Genomic DNA, 8,731 nt, shown 5'->3' on the forward strand with positions numbered 1-8,731 from the left:
GAGCCTCTTGGCGGCTTTGGGCTTTGAACTGCTTGCAGGTGGTAGAGGTATCCGCGAACAAGTAGAGCAGTTACTGGCCATCTTTACCGAGGGAGGGAGGGCGTGGAGTCATCATCATGGTCGCCAGCCTTCATCCCATCCCTCCCCTTGCCCTTGCCCTTGATCCAACCGCGTTCTCTTCAAGAAACAAACAAGAAATCGGCAAAAACATAACAAAACCAGTTGGAAAGGCCAAGGGGGAAAATCCACGCATAATCGGGTCTGGCCTGGCGGTTCTCCCCCCGGCTCCGTTTCGGATCCCCACTTGATGGATCTTATGTTCTTCAGCGGACCTGAGAACATGCTGGTGATGAGTGGCGGTGCCTCCGGATGCCCGGATTGCCCCATGACCCTCAAAGAATCGGCTCTCAAGTTAAACGTCTTGCCGGCTTCACTAAAATAGGCCGTAAACTCCTAAAAAAAAGACTCTTTTTCTTTCCTTGCTTCTCCAAGGCATTGTTTTGGTTTATTAAGCCAAGAATAAGTTGCTCTTTAATAGCCATAATTTTAAATTACTAGCTTGTATTAGTCTTTTATAATTAGAACTGTTCTAGGGAGTTTTTTCATAAAAGAAATTTCTGAGTTTGGAAATTAATGCTTCCAAAATATCTTAGAAATCGCAGAATTTCAAGTTTTTAATTCAAAACTGTCAAATTATATTTTATTTTAGTTTCTTCTTGTAACAGCTGCGTTAAATTTAAACATAAAAGCGTTATAAACTTTTTAAATAAAAGACTATTAAATGGTCTAACAAATAATTATTCTTGATAGTTCAAAGATATTTTAAAGAACTCGTTTTTTTCAGGATCCAAGTTCTTGTTTAATTGTTTAATTTTAAATGAATACAGTATCTTTTAGATTATTTCTAGTAACCACAAAGGGTTAAAAGTCTCTTCGCTTTTAGGATGGATTCTTGAATTCGAAGAAACCATTAAAGCGATCTCGAGATCCAGTTCCCCCAGCCTATTCTGACGTCGGAGGTTGCAGTTATTTTTGTTTTCGCAGTTTGGGGGGATTTTTTGGATCTGCAATTGGTCACCGCCTCCTCCCCAATTCCTCGAGTCATGTGCGTGCCGTAAATCGGTGCAGTAAGATAGTAGCCACTGAGTCATGGATCTCCCGTAGCCAGTAACCCCAGTCCGCAGTCTCTGATCTGCGATCTTGGAGCCGCACAGCCCCCAGCTTCCCCAATGGAACCAGTTTCCATGGTGATTTTTTGTTTTCGCTTGTTTTTGTTTGGGCCTTGCAGGTGTTGTTTTGGTTACGGTTTTGGTAGTGGAGTCTTTTGGGTAATTTTTTTCCGATTTCTGATTCGATGCTAATTTGAGGGGGTCTTGGACAGCTCAGTGTTTGGGGTCTTGTGACGTCAGTGGGTGGAGTGGAGTGAGGTGTAGTGTAGTGGAGTGTAGTGGGTGGGTTTGATAGAGAACCTCAAGTTCGAATAGCCTTTGTTTTATTATTTGGTTCTATTTTGTTCTCTGGCCAAAATGTCTTGGTTGAACGCCCACGAGCGGAATTCAAGGCAGCGGCGTACGCGGCTTGGTGCTTGGATTTGATGGCTCCGTTTGAGTATTATTGCCAGAACACTTGGAACCGGATCATCCTTGAGTAGTAGTGACGACTGCAGCGACTGCACGGCACGTGCACTTCCCCAGAACACACATAACAGTTCCCCGACATTTGACCTCAAGAGATCCAGCGAAAATCCAGACGACACCTGCAATTAGGCATGAATCACGAATCATGAATAAATCGAATGGCCCCCGCCCGGACACACTCTAAAAATACTCAAATATATATATTATAAAAAAAAAGAAAATTAAGCCAAGAGGAGCACAAGCTCTGGTTGTCTGAAGTTTCGACAATGGTTCCTCCTCGCGACCGGTTTGTGGAACATCGGCATTTTTATGGTTAATACGGTTTATGGCCAGAACGAACCCCGTACACCGCTAATAAATGACTAACAAAAAAGGGACAATGCGATTAGTGGTCAGCTAATTTGATGGCTGATTGAGTTCGCTTAATTAAAATGCATTGCCCCCCAATGCACGAGGGGAAAAAGGTGGCCTCCACCAATGGAAGTTCCCCAGGGAACCAACAAGGACCCACACTCTGTTTAATTTAGGCCACAAATTTATGATTTAACTAAATTTATTTGATTTTAAATCCATGGGAATCCATGGAGGGAGCCGGTAAGTGAATGTTCTATTGTTCATAACCGAGTTGACTAATTTATTCGCGGCTCCGGAAAGATTCCATTTATTCAGTAGCTGATATGATTATTAATGAACTCTGATTATTCTATGGCATTTGACTTGATTACCTAGTTCGAGCTTAAAACTAAATATCCGCGAAAGTCAAGGCCAGGATCACCTGGGTTTTTGGCCAAGGTAGCCGCAAGGGCCGAAATAGCTCAGTTGGGAGAGCGTTAGACTGAAGATCTAAAGGTCCCCGGTTCAATCCCGGGTTTCGGCAATACAAATTTATTTTTATTTTATTTCAAAAAAAAATTTTAATCTTTAAATTTTAAATTTTTTATTTGAGAAATATTAGATACAATTTTTTAGTTCAATTCAAACACTTTTGTTTTTAGGAACCTTATCATTAAAAAATTAGGAAAGCTTTGTATTTTGTCAGCGTTGCCAGACTGCCAAAAATAAATGGCGCGCCTTTATACGTTTCTCAAAAAGCTTTTCTTTTTCTAAATAACACTTTCGTATAATTTTAAGGGCAACTAATGATCATTTTTGAAGATTCTGGAGCGTAAAGCAGAAAATAAATCTTAAATGTCCATCTGATCCATACTTTTTATGCTTTTTGATCTTAAAACTTTGAGTGGAATAATTCTCTATGAAACCATCCCAATAAAATTACTCCTTTTTTGAAATTTTCAACTGAAAAATGTGTACATGTCGTCTAATATATTTAGTTTTCTTATCTCTTTATGAAGAAATGTTATTCCTTTCCAATCTTCCCAATCTCTCTGAAATCTGAGTAGCATCATTCTCAGTCAAAATTCAAAGCTCAATTTGAAAATAAATTTAAAAGCAATACCCCATTTTTTTCCGTGCAGATTAAATTTGGAGCCACAGGCGCGCAGAAACCACCAGAGTGTTTTGGGCCAAAAGGTATGGTATTTTTGGATCTGAGAATGGCTGGTCACTTTAGTAAAAACGTAAACAAATATATGTATTACTGTATATAATCCTGGAATGACTTCAAGCACGTTCAGCCTCTGAAGATGGCTCCTCATTGGTTGAAACAGCACCCAAGTCGGAGGCATCCTTTGAATCTCCACGACTTTTAAAGCAAGGACGGCAAGAAGGATGTATTCATCTGAGCACAGGCTGGACAGGATGCTCAAGGCGTCTTCGCCCTTGATTTATTACTTTTACGTTTTATTTATTTTTTTAATATGCATTGTCTTCTTCTTTTTCCCTTTACTGATTAAAGAATGTGTTTTTGTTAATTTTAAATCCATTTTTATTGAAGTTTACTACATTTATTTAGTTCTTCATTAATAATTATATGTGTATGTAAGTGCTTACAACTAAGAATCCTAAGAACTAATCCTTGTGTACTGCATTTTCAAGGCTCATCTGACGGATGGCATCTGGACCATGTGTATTGCTGCGTCGATAGAAAGTCATCTTGAAATCCCGTGGCTGCATTACCATTAGGTGGCTATCCTCCTTATAGTTGGTGATATCCGCTCTGCCTTCCAGGACACGTTCCGGCAACATCCTGTTGTCATGCGTCTACAATATATATAAAGAGTTAGCAACACTAGCTTAAGCAACAATAATTTCTACTCTTACTAGGTCATCCGGAACTGTGCACACCGTGTTTAATTTTTTCGAATTTTTTCCTAGGGGTACCCCTACAAAATTGTGGGTTTTCGCAATTTCGACACTTTTTCTCCTTCCGGTGGCCACAGCTCTTCCAATTTGTATCCGATCAAGAAATAAACTACCATTTAGTAATCAGCGAACCCAGAAGCAAATTCCCTCATCCAAATTATTGCCTTAAAATCGTTTTGAAATTTTTCGAATTTTTTCCTAGGGGTACCCCTACAAAATTGTGGGTTTTCCTGATTTCCCCACTTTTGCTCCTTCCGATGGCCATAGCTCTGGCAATTCGTATCCGATCAAGAAATAAACTACCATTTAGTAATCAGCGAACCCAGAAGCAACTTCCCTCATCCAAATTATTGCCTTAATATCGTTTTGAAATTTTTTGAATTTTTTCCTAGGGGTACCCCTACAAAATTGTGGGTTTTCCTGATTTCCCCACTTTTGCTCCTTCCGATGGCCATAGCTTTGGCAATTCGTATCCGATCAAGAAATAAACTACCATTTAGTAATCAGCGAACCCAGAAGCAACTTCCCTCACCCAATTATTGCCTTAATATCGTTTTGAAATTTTTCGAATTTTTTCCTAGGGGTACCCCTACAAAATTGTGGGTTTTCCTGATTTCCCCACTTTTGCTCCTTCCGATGGCCATAGCTCTGGTAATTTGTATCCGATCAAGAAATAAACTACCATTTAGTAATCAGCGAACCCAGAAGCAACTTCCCTCATCCAAATTATTGCCTTAATATCGTTTTGAAATTTTTCGAATTTTTTCCTAGGGGTACCCCTACAAAATTGTGGGTTTTCCTATTTTCCCCACTTTTGCTCCTTCGGATGACCATAGCTCTGGCAATTCGTATCCGATCAAGAAATAAACTACCATTTAGTAATCAGCGAACCCAGAAGCAACTTCCCTCATCTAAATTATTGCCTTAATATCGTTTTGAAATTTTTCGAATTTTTTCCTAGGGGTACCCCTACAAAATTGTGGCTTTTCCTGATTTCCCCACTTTTGCTCCTTCCGATGGCCATAGCTCTGGCAATTCGTATCCGATCAAGAAATAAACTACCATTTAGTAATCAGCGAACCCAGAAGCAACTTCCCTCATCTAAATTATTGCCTTAATATCGTTTTGAAATTTTTCGAATTTTTTCCTAGGGGTACCCCTACAAAATTGTGGGTTTTCCTATTTTCCCCACTTTTGCTCCTTCGGATGACCATAGCTCTGGCAATTCGTATCCGATCAAGAAATAAACTACCATTTAGTAATCAGCGAACCCAGAAGCAACTTCCCTCATCTAAATTATTGCCTTAATATCGTTTTGAAATTTTTCGAATTTTTTCCTAGGGGTACCCCTACAAAATTGTGGGTTTTCCTGATTTCCCCACTTTTGCTCCTTCCGATGGCCATACCTCTGGCAAATCGTATCCGATCAAGAAATAAACTACCATTTAGTAATCAGCGAACCCAGAAGCAACTTCCCTCATCCAAATTATTGCCTTAATATCGTTTTGAAATTTTTCGAATTTTTTCCTAGGGGTACCCCTACAAAATTGTGGGTTTTCCTGATTTCCCCACTTTTGCTCCTTCCGATGGCCATAGCTCTGGCAAATCGTATCCGATCAAGAAATAAACTACCATTTAGTAATCAGCGAACCCAGAAGCAACTTCCCTCATCCAAATTATTGCCTTAATATCGTTTTGAAATTTTTCGAATTTTTTCCTAGGGGTACCCCTACAAAATTGTGGGTTTTCCTGATTTCCCCACTTTTGCTCCTTCCGATGGCCATAGCTCTGGCAAATCGTATCCGATCAAGAAATAAACTACCATTTAGTAATCAGCGAACCCAGAAGCAACTTCCCTTATCCAAATTATTGCCTTAATATCGTTTTTAAATTTTTCGAATTTTTTCCTAGGGGTACCCCTACAAAATGGTGGGTTTTCCTGATTTCCCCACTTTTGCTCCTTCCGAAGGCCATAGCTCTGGCAATTCGTATCCGATCAAGAAATAAACTACCATTTAGTAATCAGCGAACCCAGAAGCAACTTCCCTCATCCAAATTATTGCCTTAATATCGTTTTGAAATTTTTCGAATTTTTTCCTAGGGGTACCCCTACAAAATTGTGGGTTTTCCTGATTTCCCCACTTTTGCTCCTTCCGATGGCCATAGCTCTGGCAATTCGTATCCGATCAAGAAATAAACTACCATTTAGTAATCAGCGAACCCAGAAGCAACTTCCCTCATCCAAATTATTGCCTTAATATCGTTTTGAAATTTTTCGAATTTTTTCCTAGGGGTACCCCTACAAAATTGTGGGTTTTCCTGATTTCCCCACTTTTGCTCCTTCCGATGGCCATAGCTCTGGCAATTCGTATCCGATCAAGAAATAAACTACCATTTAGTAATCAGCGAACCCAGAAGCAACTTCCCTCATCCAAATTATTGCCTTAATATCGTTTTGAAATTTTTCGAATTTTTTCCTAGGGGTACCCCTACAAAATTGTGGGTTTTCCTGATTTCCCCACTTTTGCTCCTTCCGATGGCCATAGCTCTGGCAAATCGTATTCGATCAAGAAATAAACTACCATTTAGTAATCAGCGAACCCAGAAGCAACTTCCCTCATCCAAATTATTGCCTTAATATCGTTTTGAAATTTTTCGAATTTTTTCCTAGGGGTACCCCTACAAAATTGTGGGTTTTCCTGATTTCCCCACTTTTGCTCCTTCCGAAGGCCATAGCTCTGGCAATTCGTATCCGATCAAGAAATAAACTACCATTTAGTAATCAGCGAACCCAGAAGCAACTTCCCTCATCCAAATTATTGCCTTAATATCGTTTTGAAATGTTTCGAATTTTTTCGTAGGGGTACCCCTACAAAATTGTGGGTGTTCCTGATTTCCCCACTTTTGCTCCTTCCGATGGCCATAGCTTTGGCAATTCGTATCCGATCAAGAAATAAACTACCATTTAGTAATCAGCGAACCCAGAAGCAACTTCCCTCATCCAAATTATTGCCTTAATATCGTTTTGAAATTTTTCGAATTTTTTCCTAGGGGTACCCCTACAAAATTGTGGGTTTTCCTGATTTCCCCACTTTTGCTCCTTCCGATGGCCATAGCTCTGGCAAATCGTATCCGATCAAGAAATAAACTACCATTTAGTAATCAGCGAACCCAGAAGCAACTTCCCTCATCCAAATTATTGCCTTAATATCGTTTTGAAATTTTTCGAATTTTTTCCTAGGGGTACCCCTACAAAATTGTGGGTTTTCCTGATTTCCCCACTTTTGCTCCTTCCGAAGGCCATAGCTCTGGCAATTCGTATCCGATCAAGAAATAAACTACCATTTAGTAATCAGCGAACCCAGAAGCAACTTCCCTCATCCAAATTATTGCCTTAATATCGTTTTGAAATGTTTCGAATTTTTTCGTAGGGGTACCCCTACAAAATTGTGGGTGTTCCTGATTTCCCCACTTTTGCTCCTTCCGATGGCCATAGCTTTGGCAATTCGTATCCGATCAAGAAATAAACTACCATTTAGTAATCAGCGAACCCAGAAGCAACTTCCCTCATCCAAATTATTGCCTTAATATCGTTTTGAAATTTTTCGAATTTTTTCCTAGGGGTACCCCTACAAAATTGTGGGTTTTCCTGATTTCCCCACTTTTGCTCCTTCCGAAGGCCATAGCTCTGGCAATTCGTATCCGATCAAGAAATAAACTACCATTTAGTAATCAGCGAACCCAGAAGCAACTTCCCTCATCCAAATTATTGCCTTAATATCGTTTTGAAATTTTTCGAATTTTTTCCTAGGGGTACCCCTACAAAATTGTGGGTTTTCCTGATTTCCCCACTTTTGCTCCTTCCGATGGCCATAGCTCTGGCAATTCGTATCCGATCAAGAAATAAACTACCATTTAGTAATCAGCGAACCCAGAAGCAACTTCCCTCATCCAAATTATTGCCTTAATATCGTTTTGAAATTTTTCGAATTTTTTCCTAGGGGTACCCCTACAAAATTGTGGGTTTTCCTGATTTCCCCACTTTTGCTCCTTCCGATGGCCATAGCTCTGGCAATTCGTATCCGATCAAGAAATAAACTACCATTTAGTAATCAGCGAACCCAGAAGCAACTTCCCTCATCCAAATTATTGCCTTAATATCGTTTTGAAATTTTTCGAATTTTTTCCTAGGGGTACCCCTACAAAATTGTGGGTTTTCCTGATTTCCCCACTTTTGCTCCTTCCGATGGCCATAGCTCTGGCAAATCGTATCCGATCAAGAAATAAACTACCATTTAGTAATCAGCGAACCCAGAAGCAACTTCCCTCATCCAAATTATTGCCTTAATATGAAATGTTTCGAATTTTTTCGTAGGGGTACCCCTACAAAATTGTGGGTGTTCCTGATTTCCCCACTTTTGCTCCTTCCGATGGCCATAGCTTTGGCAATTCGTATCCGATCAAGAAATAAACTACCATTTAGTAATCAGCGAACCCAGAAGCAACTTCCCTCATCCAAATTATTGCCTTAATATCGTTTTGAAATTTTTCGAATTTTTTCCTAGGGGTACCCCTACAAAATTGTGGGTTTTCCTGATTTCCCCACTTTTGCTCCTTCCGATGGCCATAGCTCTGGCAATTCGTATCCGATCAAGAAATAAACTACCATTTAGTAATCAGCGAACCCAGAAGCAACTTCCCTCATCCAAATTATTGCCTTAATATCGTTTTGAAATTTTTCGAATTTTTTCCTAGGGGTACCCCTACAAAATTGTGGGTTTTCCTGATTTCCCCACTTTTGCTCCTTCCGAAGGCCATAGCTCTGGCAATTC

The 8,731-nt window shown here is 39.8% G+C and overlaps 1 non-coding gene across 1 annotated transcript; it reads left to right on the top strand.

Moving 5' to 3' along the window:
• Positions 1–2,441: 2,441 nt before the first annotated feature.
• TRNAF-GAA (transfer RNA phenylalanine (anticodon GAA)) lies at positions 2,442–2,514 on the top strand. Its single transcript has one exon. It is a non-coding gene; the product is annotated as a tRNA-Phe (tRNA).
• Positions 2,515–8,731: the final 6,217 nt, after the last annotated feature.

Source organism: Drosophila bipectinata, chromosome XL (assembly GCF_030179905.1).
Source record: "Drosophila bipectinata strain 14024-0381.07 chromosome XL, DbipHiC1v2, whole genome shotgun sequence".
Classification (NCBI taxonomy): Eukaryota; Metazoa; Arthropoda; class Insecta; order Diptera; family Drosophilidae; genus Drosophila; species Drosophila bipectinata.